Genomic DNA, 15534 nt, shown 5'->3' with positions numbered 1-15534 from the left:
AGCCCAATAACATTTCTAACTGCTGTTGGCTTCCAATGCCTGCAACGTTCTGGTGGGGAAAAACTGCCCAAAATTTTCATCTTTTGTACATCTTCAGTCTATTATGCTTCTCTCTTCTTCTGTCCAACTTGCAGATAAAGAACTCTTCAATGCTGCAGACCCTTTGCTCACCTTTTTGCATTGTTCATGGTCCCTTATCTTTAACTCTTCGAATCAAGGCTATTAGGAGTTAGAAATAGGAAGGTTGCAGCAGAAAATAAAAATTAGAGACGACTAGCAGAAGTGGTTATTGTGGTTAAGGTCTTTGATGAATCCATATTTCCTGAATCCGTATTTAATTGTTGGATATATGTGTTTTTAGGTGTCAGCAAGAATCTATCTGCTTATCCACATTTTCTAAATCCGTAATTTTACTTTCTTCCAAGTTCGTAATAATCTAATCGTAAATACACAGCAGTGCTTCAGGATTTTTAATTTGAATGCTCTTTACGTTGCAAGAAAATCTAGGTTAGCAGGCAGGTCTTGCTAAAACTCTTTCCGTTCTTTCTGTACTTGGTGTAGGAGCAAATTAGATGATTGATGTTGCCCTCCTTGCCATTTCAGCCCTTATATTTAGGGCTACTTTCCGTCCTCGGCACCTAATTTTTGGTTGGACGCTTCGCTTACCAAAAAATTTAACTTTAAAAGCTGCATATAATAAGTGGCCCCCTGCTTCTTCTTCATAAAATGCTTGCTATGCATAATTGCATCGCCTTATCGAATGTGTACTCTTGGATATCACCTGAAGAGGCTGTGGCTATCTATTTCCCATTTTCAATGGCTAATTTCGCACTACTATCGACATTTTTTACCATCGAAGAATCTTGAGTGCCCTTTTAACCACACTAACTGTTTACTTCCTTCCGCTTTGTCTAGACCAGGGGTCGGCAACCCGCGGCTGTTTTATCCAAATTGTGTGACTCTTCAGCCTGCCCAAAATATATTGTATAGTTTAATTTTATTGAAACAAATGAAAATTTCATTTATTAAAGTAAAGATATTTTTTCAAAAAGAATTTTAAATGTGATAGGTTTGAAATTGAATAGCATTACATTAAAATAAAGTACGTAATTATATAAGACTTTCATTCAAACACAGGTTTAGTTATTATTTATTCGTTTATTTACTTTGCAATATGTAAAAATAAATGTATATAAATTATTAAATGTATTAATTATTAAACTGTCTGGTAGGACAGTTTCGTCAAAAACTGCCCGACAAAGTGTAACTTTGAAAAACACCCAACTTTGACAATTTTTTTCACTTTTCCTACAAAAGATAAAATTCCCAAATTTTACTTTATATAGTAGGGCAAATCCTCCTTTATAACTGTATAAAACATTTATACGTCATTGAATATCATAAAATCATAATTTGTGAGAATACAAATTATCTACAGAGTTTGTTTACACTATCACCTTGCGGCTCTTGGTAACATTTATTAAAATTATTTAAGAAGAAATGGCTCTCTACTTAAAATAGGTTGCCGACCCCTGGCTTAGACGAACTAAAAAAGAAATTAGAGACAAGGTTCTCACATAATTTCTTTTTCTACTTTTATGTTAGATGGATCTAGTGTACCTATATAGTAATAAGTTTTGAAAAGGAGCCATTATCACAAATCTTGTCGCAACATAAATATCCGCTGACCGGAACATTGTTTTATTCATCAAAATGTTCCATTCTCAAACAAGTTGTACAAGAGATATAATATTATAGATAAATTAAAAGTTACCGTTAATCTAGTAAAAGAGAAAAAAAAAGCTGATAAAGACCTTTAATTCGTGAAAAAATAAATAAATAAAAGAAAGATCTTTTACTTAGTCATTTAATTCTTCTTTTTCTTCTTTACGTTTCCATTTAGTTGCGTTCTCACGAACAAAGACGGAACAATTTTCACCTGAAACAGGTTGACTGGACTCACAAACAGTCCACCTTCCTATTAAGGCTAAATGGTGACCGTTTAATGGTTAGTTGACTACATCTTTTAGGTTAAAACAATAAAAGTAACTGAAACAAATAAAAAGAAGTAACTACAGTTACTATTCAAGTTAGGTAATTGCGAACAATAAATTTCTCACCAGAGAGCGCAGCACACCAGTTATACGTACGTGCTAATCTCTTATTAACGCGCAGTATGTGCGTGCATGTAGTTATTATTAGAAGGTGATGATTGTAGCTAAAAAAAACTAACGCTCCTTAATAACAAAACTGAGGAGGAATTGGTTCCATCCAGATTTGCCATTCCAAAATAGATAATTAATGACAGTCGTACCGTTCTTAATTGTTTGACCAATTCTTCGCTAACAGTGGAATAGACTTAAGTCACCCAGTTATTATTATTACTATTATTATGCGCATCCGAACAGTAATAAACCTTGGCTTACTGAATCCACTTCCGCTCGTCGTCTCTATTTTTGTTTCGCCGCAACCTTCCTATTTCTAACTCCCAATAGCCTCCAGTATCTCCTGTCTGTACGCCAATAATCCAATTTCTCCTACATTTCTGTACAATTTTTCCTTTAATATCACCTTGAGGACCATCTCGGGCTGCCAAGCTTTACCACGTCTCTGCGATATCGCCTTCTAGAAATTGGTGAACAAAACCTCTGTATCTTCCTTCGTTTTCAAATCTTTTAAATAGAACTAACTTAAACTAGAGTGTAGTACAGGGAGTGTAGTCGAAAAGAACTAACCTACAAACCAGGATGTCATGGTCGGAGGCAAAACTTAGAGGAAGCATGATGGTTTAGCTGGCTTGAAGAGGCAATGAATAGAGTTGGTAGTAAAACGGTGCTTAACTTAAATCTTAACTAATTACGAGGAGTATAATACGTTCTCTGCGTGCATGAACTGGCCTCTACTTTCAAAATGTAAACCTTTAGGTACGAGGTACATACATTTGGTTTTTGCCGGTGCATGGGACGCTGAGGGCCGTTGCAGCCCTATTCGATTGAAGTAGAGCAAAGTTTGGGACAAATAAATTGTTGTAAAATGTGGAAAAGTTATTATTATACGAGGTGTGGCTATTAAATAACGAGATTGATGCTGCTACCGAAGAACTATGCATGCGCCAAATCCTAACGACCGACAACTGTGCAGCGTAAAGCCTTCTCTTTCGATTGCAGCGTCTCACATGTTCGTAGAAAAATCTGTCTGAACGGAACCGTCGTTTGTGTAAGAGGTGTTAGTTTCGTTTTGCCGAAAACATGATACTACACATGTAGAAGAGCAACGAATTGTCGTGAAATTTCACATGAAACTTGGTGAAACCGCTACTGAAACTTATCATTTATTAAAAGAAGTTTATGGCGATGAATGTTTATCACGTGCGCAAGTTTTTGAGTGGTTCAAGCGTTTCCAAGATGGCCGAGAAGACATCGGAGATGATGACCGCCCGGGTCGCTCTTCCACGTCCAAAACGGATGAAAATTGTATTCTTGAAAAATGTCGGAAAATGTTATTGACTCTTAATAATAACTTTAATCGAATTGAAATGTTTTCCGTCAGTAAAATAAGGACGCTGTAAGTTATGCGCCATTTTTTTTTAACTTGTACAACAGAAATTCAGTTTCAGCTCAAGCGGTATTTGTGCATTACTGCCGTAAACACAACTATTGGCACTGCGGGAATCGTATGGGGTCCATGTTTTACGCACCCAGGTAAGAGTAGATCAACTACGATATGGAAAGATGGCTACTTGTAGACCTAAGAGGATATGGAGAATCCATGTTGAAGAAGAAAACAATCCCAAATTAAGAAGATCTAGACAGCTGTGGGGGAGAAATACTGTGAGTGGAATAATGATTATAATAAAGTAATACATATTTAGTTTTATTTTGAAACAATCATATGGGAGAAATCATATGTTTAAATAGTATAACAAACTGTATTGTGTTTTGATTATAAAAACCTATTTATAAAGTTTAAAAGGTTGTTATTTCTTTGAAGTATCTTAAATTTGATTATTTCAAAAAGCATTTGTGTTCTTTTCGTTATTAACAACAGATTACGGTTCTTACAAACCGGTTACGTTTTCTTTAAAATCCAGTTCTTTTACAGTATTTTTTGTTTTTGTTTGTTTACTGTTGAAATCTATTATCTCTAGGTATCTTTTTGTTTACAGAAGTCCATGAGAAGGGTTTGAATTTTCGATTACTTAAAACAAAAAAAAAATGGCTCTACATAAGAAATCTGAAAGTCGCCATTCTGAAGAAAAGAAAAGATATCGACCGATTAAACAAATCCTTTTGGCAGCTGGTGTAAATCAAGATTATTTTGCGAACTTTAAACAAAGAGGTATAGATTTCAATATGTTTATTGAAATGACAGCTGAAGATTTAGCATTAATAGGCATAAAAACAGATGAAGAAATAAATGCACTATTAAAATGCACTCAATCACTAGTAGGCCTAAATTCAAACTTCACAGACTCACCTACATTCGACTTAAATAGTTCAATAGAAGATACAATGCTAGCTATTCAACGAATCCATTGTGAACTGATTAATATGAAGAGATTTCTCTTTAAAGAATTAGATAATGATTTATCAAGTCAAATTTCAAATCCTATTTTAGAACCAGAACAGGCAGCATCAAGTGTTTGCTTGAATTTCTTGAACATCATCACCGAGGGACTGTCTATAGCTGAAGACAATTATCAGGCTGTTCTTGACGCACTTGAGGAGAATAAATCGATAAAAGAAAGAAGTCGATACTGTTTAATATTTGGCGTTGTTTCCACTATCTTCATCACAGTTACAATTTCAGCCTTTCTCTTTAAGAAATGGTTAAGATAGCTAAATTGAGTTGTCAGAATATATTTTAAGAATTTTTTTTTTTTTAATTTATTTTGTTATCTGTATACAGTATACAATAAGTAAATATGAAGAGTATGATGAACTGGTGCGGGAAGAGAGCAGGAGGAGAGAAGTTACCAGCGGTAGCACTCTCTATAGGAGAGAGGAAAATGTGGGGAGGAGAATACGAGGAGGAGAGAGGAGAGAATTTAGGTCTTCAGCCTACAAGGAAGTCGCGGGGCCACTGGCGATTCAGTCGGCGTGGAGTATTAGGGATGTCAGAGGAAGCGAGAGAGGATTAGAGCTAGTCGAGAGAGTAGTGTGGAATTTTTGGTATTTAGTCTTAGCGAGTTGGTCTATGAAGGAAATGTTGAGGTCGTTGTGAAGAGTGAGGTTAGTTACACGTAGAAAGGAGCGTCAGCTATCTGTCGGAGGAGTTTTGACTGAAATGTCTGTACAGTCCGTATGTTCGTAGGTTTGGCTGAACCCCACAGCACATAGGTTTGAGGATAGTGTTGTATGTTAAACGTTTGAGTTCTAAGGGCAATTTAGAGCGTCGTCCAAGTAATCTGTAAAGAAGTTTCGCACGTTTTGTTATTGCTTGTCTTTTAAGTCTAGTGTGTGGGTTCCACGTGAGTCGCTTGTCTATGTAGAGCCCAAGGTAGCGCACCAGATCTGTATTAGGAAGAGGATTGCTGTTGAAGAGGACAGGTGGACAGGAGCCCCGCCGGAGAGATTTTTAAGAAATATATTTTTAAAAAGTACAATTAATGTTCCATTATACAAACAAAATTTTGCCGCCATTCTAAAAAAAAAAAGCTGCAAAACTAGCAGCAATCCATTCCAACCTGAACATCTTAAGAACATTGATCTTATGCTTGGGAGAATTTTTAAAGATTTAATAAGCCCAGAAAAGTTGAATATCGGACAATGGCGGATGAGATGCTGCATGAGAAGAAATTTCCCGAATTAAATATCATTTAATCTCTCCTGAATCCACCACAAACAACAGCAGCAATCTAGCAGTAAGATTTTGAAAGAATCTTTCATCTAAATGAATTCGGAAGAATCATAGAGAAGTTTTTCACACAATCGGCCGCTTTTGGACCCAGTATATTTTATGGTCTATTGTTTTGTTGGTCCGTTTAAAGTTCATGTCCCTGAAATTCCACCAAAAATACCACTTTCTTAATTTTATATGTGAAGGTAGGATTGTTGCCACGAAGAGACGTGATCGACCATGATTGTTTCCTAACAATACGTTTTGGTCAAGATTAGAGAAGGGGGAAGGTTAAAAAAATTTGTCTGCCATCTTCCAGGATATGCGAGGAATATTTTATGAGATATATGTATTTTCCATAAAAACAAATGATTAAATTTGTTTATTAGTATGTCTGAATGTTCGTTTACAGAAAAATGTAAATAGAGTGGAACTCTATTTGTCCGTCTCTAGTAACTTAAACCTAAACTTTAAATCGTATGTACAAATTAATAAATTCTCAATGCAAATGAATAATCCTATCTATGCACACTGATGAATTCAACCATGGTATGAAAAAAAATCGATTTTTTTAGAAAATAAAAAATGCACAAATCGAAGGGGCTACAGGTAATTAACTAAAATTAATAATTATAATAAATAATAGTAAAAAATTTCTTTGTTAGTTGTACACTGTATTGTCCCATAGTTAAGTGGTTGATCCATTGTTATCTACTCCTTACATTTCGTGTTAATAGCTGACTTCCTCTGACTGTTCTGGAGGAAGTTGAAGGGATAAACGTTCTGGGTTTGAGAAAAGTGGTAAAAGTTATGGAGGAGAGGGCCAAAGATCATAAGATGCAGGTGCAGGGTGCAAGAAAAGTGTTGAAAATGAAATATTTAGCGGTAATTTCCAATTATTATTTTAAATAACGAAACAACAAATAATTATTTCGTCAGATTATTTGAAATATTTTATTTCGAATAACTATTTCGTTAATTTATTACAAATAACGCCCAACTTTCGTAGATCACTACGAGTATACTCTATTCTTAAATATAAATAAAAATTTCGAATAAAGAGTACAGGAAAAATTGGCAAAATTAAAATTCGCTCCAATTTTACTGGAGGTAAATTTGGAATCTTAGTTTAATTAATAAAATTGTTCCTTATGATTGAATAAATGTTGACTCTTTTCCAATATAACGAAGGCATTTTGAAATTTAGCAGAATAACTTTTTCTTTATATTAATTTCAGAAATTGACCGCAATAATTTTAAGAATTATTTTTTGAAAATTAGGCAGCTTTCATAAATAAAGGATTCATTGGTTCATTGTCTATATTATACAGCTATTTAAATAGATATAATTACAATTATGCTAATTCCTTTTTACAAACTTTAAAAAAGGCAACAAGTTAGTCGAAAAGTTGGTATTTTCCCTTTATTTTAATTTGTTTTACAAATTTTTAACTGTTCCTTAGTATGCAAAAACTAATTTAAATGCATAACAATGGGTCCATTTTCTCTGGGTAATTCGCGAAAGCACTAGTGATTTGGCTTTTATTATTTAAATGAAAAAGTGTATACGAATAAATATGCAGAACAATAATTGAAACGTTAGACGAATAGGAGCAGCAGTAAGTTCTATAAATACCGTGTAAGCTGCTTCTTCAACATCATTTTCAACTTCAACCGTGATTATGATTAATGATGTATTTGAGTTGATGATCGTTAACCCTAATTTAACTTTTATATCATTTCATTCATAAATATGAGGTTAAGTTATTTATTGGATGAAATTATCTATCTCATTCGCTCCTAAAATGAGCAAAGTGACGAAGAGATTTTGTTGAACGCGTGCTCCAAGCATTTTATTTATTTTTAAATTTAAATTTCATGTCTTTGTGCTTTTTGTTTCAAATTTTGTAAATTGTGAAGGTGATTTCTGATTTATTGTGCAGATTATTGTCAGATTAGCACAACAAATAATGTATTTAACACGTAAAACATAACTAATTAATTTTGCTAATTTAATTAAGAACGTAGTGTTCAACTTCATCAAGATTTTGAATATTTGAAAGGAGTGGCTACAAGTTAATCTATTGCGACTCATTTTGGTTCAAATATTGAAAATTATGTCCTCTAAAATGGTCCTCCAAGGGCAGGAGCCGATATCAGTGAATTTTGTACCTTTCTTAGTATAATCTAGTACAGTGATGGCCAACCTATGACCTGGCCCGCGCAAGCTTTTTCACTGACCCACAATTGCTAGGCAACCATTTGTTTGTTTACGCGGGTTGATTTAGATTTTCTAATTGTGGTGGATAATTTTTATTCTATCTGTATTTATTTTCATTCACGCATTGACACAAAAGCAATTTAAATGCTATCTATAACCTTTAGTTTGATCATTACAGTTCTAAAACGCAAATGACGACAAATGCTTTTGAAGTATTTGAAATAAAGCAAAAAAGTTTACAAAATATCCAATAAAATGTACAATTTTACTCATAGTTTGTTTGTTAAAAAATCGACAACCCAAAGCCAATAACCATATTTAGATTTTTCTTCAGATAAAACACACTTTTCTTCAGGTTTTGTTCAGTTATGTTTGTAAAAAGAGACTTCCATAGCACTTGTTTCGTCCCGTGTTAACCGTTAAGCCAACTGAATTTTAAAGATGTTTTAGTTTTGAAAATATTCAGTTTAAAATTTTTAAACTTAACTCTTGTGCAAATGGGCATTAGTGACCCAAGAGCTAGTACTAAAAAAAAAAAAAAAAATGAACAAAATTTGACCCACATCCCAAAAAGGTTCACCATCCCTGATCTAGTATAAAACGATTGCAGGAAATAGTATTTTTATGTTAAAAGTATTTAAAGTTTGCAAAGATACCGTTATAAAGTAAGAAGCTGTAAATAACAAGATTGAAACAAATCGATATTAGAATTGTGTGCATCATGATGAATAGGTCAGTTTTGACTTGGGAATGGTAAATGTCAACTTGCTGGAAATAGCGGAAACAGTATGGCTGGTTTATACAGTAAATAATATTTGTGATTGTTGCTAGTTCAATAAAGAAATAAATATAAGATTGACAAACAGTCGGCGTAGATTGATGGAAATATTTTTAAATCAAATGGTAGAGAACAGTATGTCGGATGGCCGTTATCTAACGGTAATATTAAAAAAGAAAACAATGGCGGTAGTTGCTTGAACTCCTTCTTGTGGTTGATTTTTTTCACCATCTTAATCTAAAAGGGTCTAGCTAATTGATCTACAGTGAAAGTCTGATCTAGCTGAAATAGTTGCAGACAATAAACCACGTTCTGAACTCTTCATTCAGCTATACACTTCTCATAAACACTTAGAAAAAGACAAATTTCTTTCTCTTGCTACGTAATCTCTCCAACCATGGCCCTTTCCTGCTGCAACATTCACCCATCTGTGCAACTTCTCACTTCTCTTTACGTTTCAATTCTTTATTTTTTCTGACTTTTACGCTTTGTCTCAAAGCACATTTATCACGTTTTGTTTTGCCCAAGTCTTTATTCTTTCTTCATTTTATTTATTGTCTCACTATAAAGGCCTTTATGTTCACCTTCAACCTCAGTTCTTCTTTGCAACACCGTTTCGTCATCTCCTTCCTCTATAAAAGATGTTCCGAAGGTTGTTAAAAATTGAAAATAGACAATATGTAGGTAACATGATTCATCTGCCTAAACCGGAACTAGTTTTTGTCTATTATTTTGATTTCTTACTAAGTAAATGATAGATTTTTCCTCTCCATCAAAGATTTTACCTGTGTTTACTCCTTTTAGGCATGTAGACTGTCAAATTTCTTTTATAAATCTACTATTGTCTACTTTAATAGTTTGTTGCCTCCAAGGTTTAGGTTAAATTGCTCATTCTGTTCCTTCTAACAGCTCCTATAACTTAAAATATCTTTAGAATGTCTGCTCTCATGAACATAAATCCACTTGCTGAAAGTAACCCTCATTACCCTTAAGAAATAGCATATATGATCTTTATTCTTTGGTTTGATCATGTTCTCTACTTCTCTTTGTGGTAATTCTGTAGTAATGTTGACAACCTTACTATTGTTGTCTGTATTCTTTTCCAGTTTAGGAGGCTGGATCAAGTTTACTATCTCGAGCCAGCGTTCTTCTGTTACCTTTGCCTGCAATAGGATCCTTGCTATTAGACTGCGGTCATAGGTTTACTATTATTGATATCGGGGTTACACCTTTTGGCTAGATACTTCTCTGTTTTATTGTCGTCAAGTGGCAGCCCAACGCTACTCTATTCCATGATTTATTTTCGAAATTTCAAGTGTTTTTTGGAGGTTTACATTGAAGTGTTGAAGTGTAGACATTTTTTTTATCGCGGATAATCAGATTTTTTGTTTTATACATAAACAGCTGTTTAGAGTACCAAAAAGGTTTTAATTTAATGTTCATTTGTTTTCAAAAATTATCGATAAAACCTACATTTACAAATAAGCATTTCAGAACTAAAATTGTTGTTTTATTGTTTCCATAGAAACGGGTCCATCTCAGAAAGATCAATCTTCGAGATTTTATCCGCTAACGACACTAAGCAATACTTGCTATATAGATCTTAATCAATCACTTTTATTTCAAATCTTCTCTGAGAAAGAAAAATGTTTTCAAAGATGGTTTGGAGGATCTTAGATTTAACTCTATAACGAATTCTGTACCTCTCCGACTTGTGGCGTTGCAAAGTTAACGAATAAACTTTACTTGAACATTTTAAAGTTTGGTATAATTACTAATCATACAATAAGAGCTCTGAGGAACTAAGTTAAGCTGGAGAAGGAGAGCGTTAAAGAGACGATCGAGAGCCTACAATGGGTTAACGCATGCCAGAAAAGATCTCTAAATGAAGGTGACCATCTTTGTCGAGTCTTTTTATGCTAAAAACAGGAGTTAGTTATTCATTGCTCTCAATATAATGGTGTATTTAAAAGACTAGTTACCTGAAAAGGCTGTATATAAAGCACCGGCCGAATTTAATGCAGTAAGAAGTATCACTATTAGTTTTCTTGTCTAGAGAGGGTAAGGTTATTCTTTTTTTTTAATGGGTGAGAATCCTACAATTTTGGGGGCGTAAAAGCCACGAAAATAAAAGACAAGAAAAAACCTGCTCGTATAAGAAGCAAAACGAATTTTATTTGAAACTTTTTTGAATAAAACTTAATTTCAGGACAGTTGGAATCTTCAAAATGGGTTCTATTCAGCTATCCTGTGTTGTCCACTGGTTTTTTTTTTTGGTACAAGAACTATTTTTAACAACTGCTGCTGGGTGACCGCATCTCTTAGACTTCCTTATATTGAGTAGTTTAATTTCAAAGTTTCAGGTTAACCTTAAGAAGTTAAAGAGAAAAAAGTCGAGTAAATACTCGCTTTATATTTCTTTTAAGCATCCCACCAATGAAAATATAATACATTATTTCATAATATTAATGGAAAGTTAACAGCATTACGAAGCAAATATCCAGTTATAGTTATACATCTGATACTTCTCAAAATAAATCTGGACGGAATATGATTATTATTTTTTAAATTTTTTTTCATAGACCTACCTTGGTTATACCTGGGAAAGATGTCCATGTTCTAAGAAGAGGTATGCGCGCTACCAATGAAAGTGATTTTGATCAAGATTACAGCCTCCAAGAGTCCTGGACCTCTGATAATATATTGTTGGAACTACATACAATATTCACTTTGGATTTCAAAATATTTATATTAACGTTTTTTTAAAAAAAAGGTAAACACAAAGAAAAAGTTCTTTAAGTACCAGAGCTAAGGCAAGTAAGATATACTATCCCACGGGATATTTGTGTTCAGTATATGAATGGTTGGAACAGATTTGTCGCAGAGATGATGTTCTCTAGATGCACTGGTGAATCGAATCTTTTGTCTCAATTTAAAAAAGAAACAACAGATTCTATTTCAACATTTTTTGAAGTAATTTTTATAAAATAATTTTTATTATACATATGACGTTTAATCTAACTTATCTAATATAAACGTTGACGGTATTTCCGTACTGTTTTTCTTGTTGCCTGGATCTTTTTTAAATAATAACAATTTTATGGTCCAAACCGGTGTATTAGAAAATTCATTGTGCAATAATTGTCCATCACTTCATGAATCTATCCAACAATTAGTTCTCAGGTCATTTGTTTGAGGTGATCGGACAAACTGTGATACACTAGAACAGCGATTCCCAACTGGGGTACGCGAAAGATTGTTTAGGGGTACGCAAAAAAAAAAGTTATTATGGCGGAAGATATAAAAATTATACAGATATATTATTAATGAGAAAAAAATTATATAATAATTGATTCCTACAACTTAATTACAAAATTATTATAATAAACTGAATAACCTATAAATTGACAAGAATTAAGTACTCATTCGATTCTGCAGTATTTTTTTTAAAGTAAATATACAGGGTGTCCCAAGCTATATGGATAACGACTTTTTCTCGGCAACTAAGTTAGCTAGAAAAAAACTAAAAAATACGTGTTCCCTTATTTTTTTGTTAGGAATCCAAATTTACTTTGTAAATTTTTTTCGGTGCTTCCAGAAGCGAGATACAGGCACCAACTTCATTTTTTCAAATGGGGAGGGGTGGTTTTTATTAAAGAATTAGATTTCTCTATTTTTTTAAAGAAAAATTTACTTGAACGGTTTTTTTCTGTGAGCGATATTTTAGAAGTTATGAATGAAAACATGATTCTTATAAGAAATATCAAAATGATAATATTATAACGGTTTTTTGATTGAATAAGAAGAAAAGTACTATTTTATTATAAATTTTACTCATTAATATTACAGATCATGCTCGAAATGGCCTCCATCATTAGAGATGAATAGACATGCTCTTTCCTGCCAATTGTCCCTTACTGCCAAAGAAATAGATTCGGCTTTAACCGAGTTACAGGCATCTATTATTCTCTGCTTTAGTTCATCACTGAATTCCACCCGTGTCGATATAACACCATAAGGCAGTAAAGAGATGTCTCGATAGGCAATTTGATGGGCATGTTATATCGACACGGGGGGAATTCAGTGACCACCTCTTTCACCGGACTTGACACCTACGGACTATTTCCTCTGGGGATACCCGAAAAACAAGGTGATTATTCATAACTTTTTTCTTTCTTTTCTTATTTCTGCTTACCTAAAAGCATTTCTAAATCTAGGTGTATCAGAATCAAGCCGGAATTGCGTCTGTAGATGAACTAAAGCAGAGAATAATAGATGCCTGTAACTCGGTTAAAGCCGAATCTATTTCTTTGGCAGTAAGGGACGATTGGCAAGAAATAGCATGTCTATGCATCTCTAATGGTGGAGGCCAGTTCGAGCATGCTCTGTAATATTAATGAGAAGTAAAATTTATAATAAAATAGTACTTTTCTTCTTATTCAATCAAAAAACCGTTATAATATCATTTTGACATTTCTTATAAGAATCTTGTTTTCATTCATAACTTCTAAAATATCGCTCACAGAAAAAAACCGTTCAAGTAAATTTTTCTTTAAAAAAATCAAGGAATCTATTTCTTCAATTAAAACCACCGCTCCCCATTTGAAAAAATGAAGTTGGTGCCTATATCTCGCTTCTGGAAGCACCGAAAAAAATTTACAAATTAAATTTGGATTCCTAACAAAAAAAATAAGGGAACACGTATTTTTTAGTTTTTTTCTAGCTATCTTAGTTTCCGAGAAAAAGTCGTTATCCATATAGCTTGGGGACACCCTGTATTTGTATATCAAAAATTATTAAATGATTTCTTGAAAATGTAAAAATTCAAAAAAATGTTGCTTTAGTTTTGACTAATATTACTCATGGCCCGCATATAATTTACTTCTCCTTTATTAACGCTTTGCTGTTTCAATTTACGACCCCTGCAATAGTTATTGGTTTGAAATGTTTACCTATTCATAGATGATTTTTTTAATAGGAACATATCATATGTTTATGTTCTTTACAAAACACATTATATTCAGATTGTTTTGCTGTTAATTTAAAGTTACAATACGTAAAATCAAGAATACGATTATTTATTTTATATATATATAATATATATGTTAGGGGTACACACTAAGGAAACAATCAGGTGAAGGGGTACACTAATGAAAAAAGATTGGGAACCGCTGCACTAGAATATCAGAGTAAAAATAAATATTATACAGGTTTTATAAACGGGCCACTTTTGAAATAACTCTTAAATGAAGGGAGATATCAAAAAAACGAACCTAAAGTTGGTACAAGTATTTTCTCTCTAGTTTGTGATAGTGTTAGTGTTTTTTGATTTTATTGCCGCATTACCCCTTAAATCGGAGGTAGAAAGTGGGGATTTCCTTTTTACCCCCACTTTTTACTTTTGTATTTAAAACTATTTAAAAAAAAAGGAAGAAAAATGCTGTTAATTTCACTTCAATGTTTCAAATCGTTGCCGAGATATTCAATCATAAAGATTAAATTTTTGTCCTGATTTTCCTATTTCTCTGTTTAAGAAAATCCGCTTTTTCGCCACTTTCTACCCCCGATTTAAGAGGTAGAAAAAATCAAAATAGTAAAATAAAAAAAATACTAACACCATCACAAACTGGAGAGAAAATACTTCAACCAACTTTATGTTAGTTTTTTTGATATCTCCCTTCGTTTTAAGAGTTATTTCAAAAGTGGCGTGTTTAAATGGGACACCCTGTATATAAAAGGTTCATCCTTCTGCAGAGACTTATGATTTTAAACGCTGCAAACCAGAATGGGAACCTCACGAAAGAAAATAACTTGAGGTTTAATAAAGTGGGAATTTTTGTATGATGCAAATTTGTATTGGCTGCATTGTAATTACTACCATTTTTTATTTTTTTCATTTTACTTTAATAATACTTGTATACTTTTAATTTGTGTATCTGTCTATCAACGTAGCTTAACGTTTATATGAAATTATAGTATATTATTTAAATGAGGGATGCTGAGGATACATCATGGGAAGGATGTTAGTAATTTGTTCTTATTTGCCCAAATATTATCTCGTTTAACTAGACAGTAAGAGGCAAATTAAGGCCAAATACCGTGGTGTGCCGATGGTATTCCGCAGTAGGTAAAGAAGATGCTCAATAGTTTGCTAAGAGACTGGTTAAAAGTGGGTACAGTTGTGAGAGATGGGTACATGGCCTTGGTTAAGTTGTTTTTTTTTGAAGAGTTGATTCCAATAATTGTGGATTTTTTTTTAATGATTCACCAGCTTCTTTGTACAATGTGTCTACCGCAGCTATTTGGATGCAATGAAGAATATGCTATCATCTTTCAGATTGGCTAACATTTAAACAAGCAGCCAGCTTCTATTTATTAACCCCGGGGAACTAGAACATCCACTGCAGCTTGAAAGTGAGTCGCGCAGACATCAATACTGTGATCGATGGCAAATACAAGAATAATTGTCCCTCAAACACAACTATTATTACTTGAGGAATATCATGCACAAGTATAGTAAGTTCGTAAGTTTTTCAGGCGTCCAACTACCAATTAGGTGTCGTGGACGGAGGCGACTAGCAAACATACTTTACTGTAAATTTCTTTTATTAACCATTAAATAAAATCCAAGGCCTAAGACCGGGAATAGAACCCAGTACCACAATACATATTAGCTTTACCAAACAGAAATACTGCA

At 33.3% G+C, this 15534-nt stretch overlaps 1 long non-coding RNA gene across 1 annotated transcript; it reads left to right on the top strand.

Moving 5' to 3' along the window:
• Positions 1-3978: 3978 nt before the first annotated feature.
• Positions 3979-4843, top strand: LOC141456995 (uncharacterized). Its single transcript, XR_012460151.1, has 2 exons — positions 3979-4338; positions 4618-4843. It is a non-coding gene; the product is annotated as an uncharacterized lncRNA (long non-coding RNA).
• The last annotated feature ends 10691 nt before the right edge of the window (positions 4844-15534 follow it).

This window comes from Rhodnius prolixus, unplaced genomic scaffold (assembly GCF_049639745.1).
Source record: "Rhodnius prolixus isolate KJV_2025 unplaced genomic scaffold, Rpr scaffold_10, whole genome shotgun sequence".
NCBI classification, from domain to species: Eukaryota; Metazoa; Arthropoda; class Insecta; order Hemiptera; family Reduviidae; genus Rhodnius; species Rhodnius prolixus.
The sequence above is the reverse complement of the archived record's forward strand: the minus strand, read 5'-3'. Positions and strand labels throughout refer to the sequence as shown.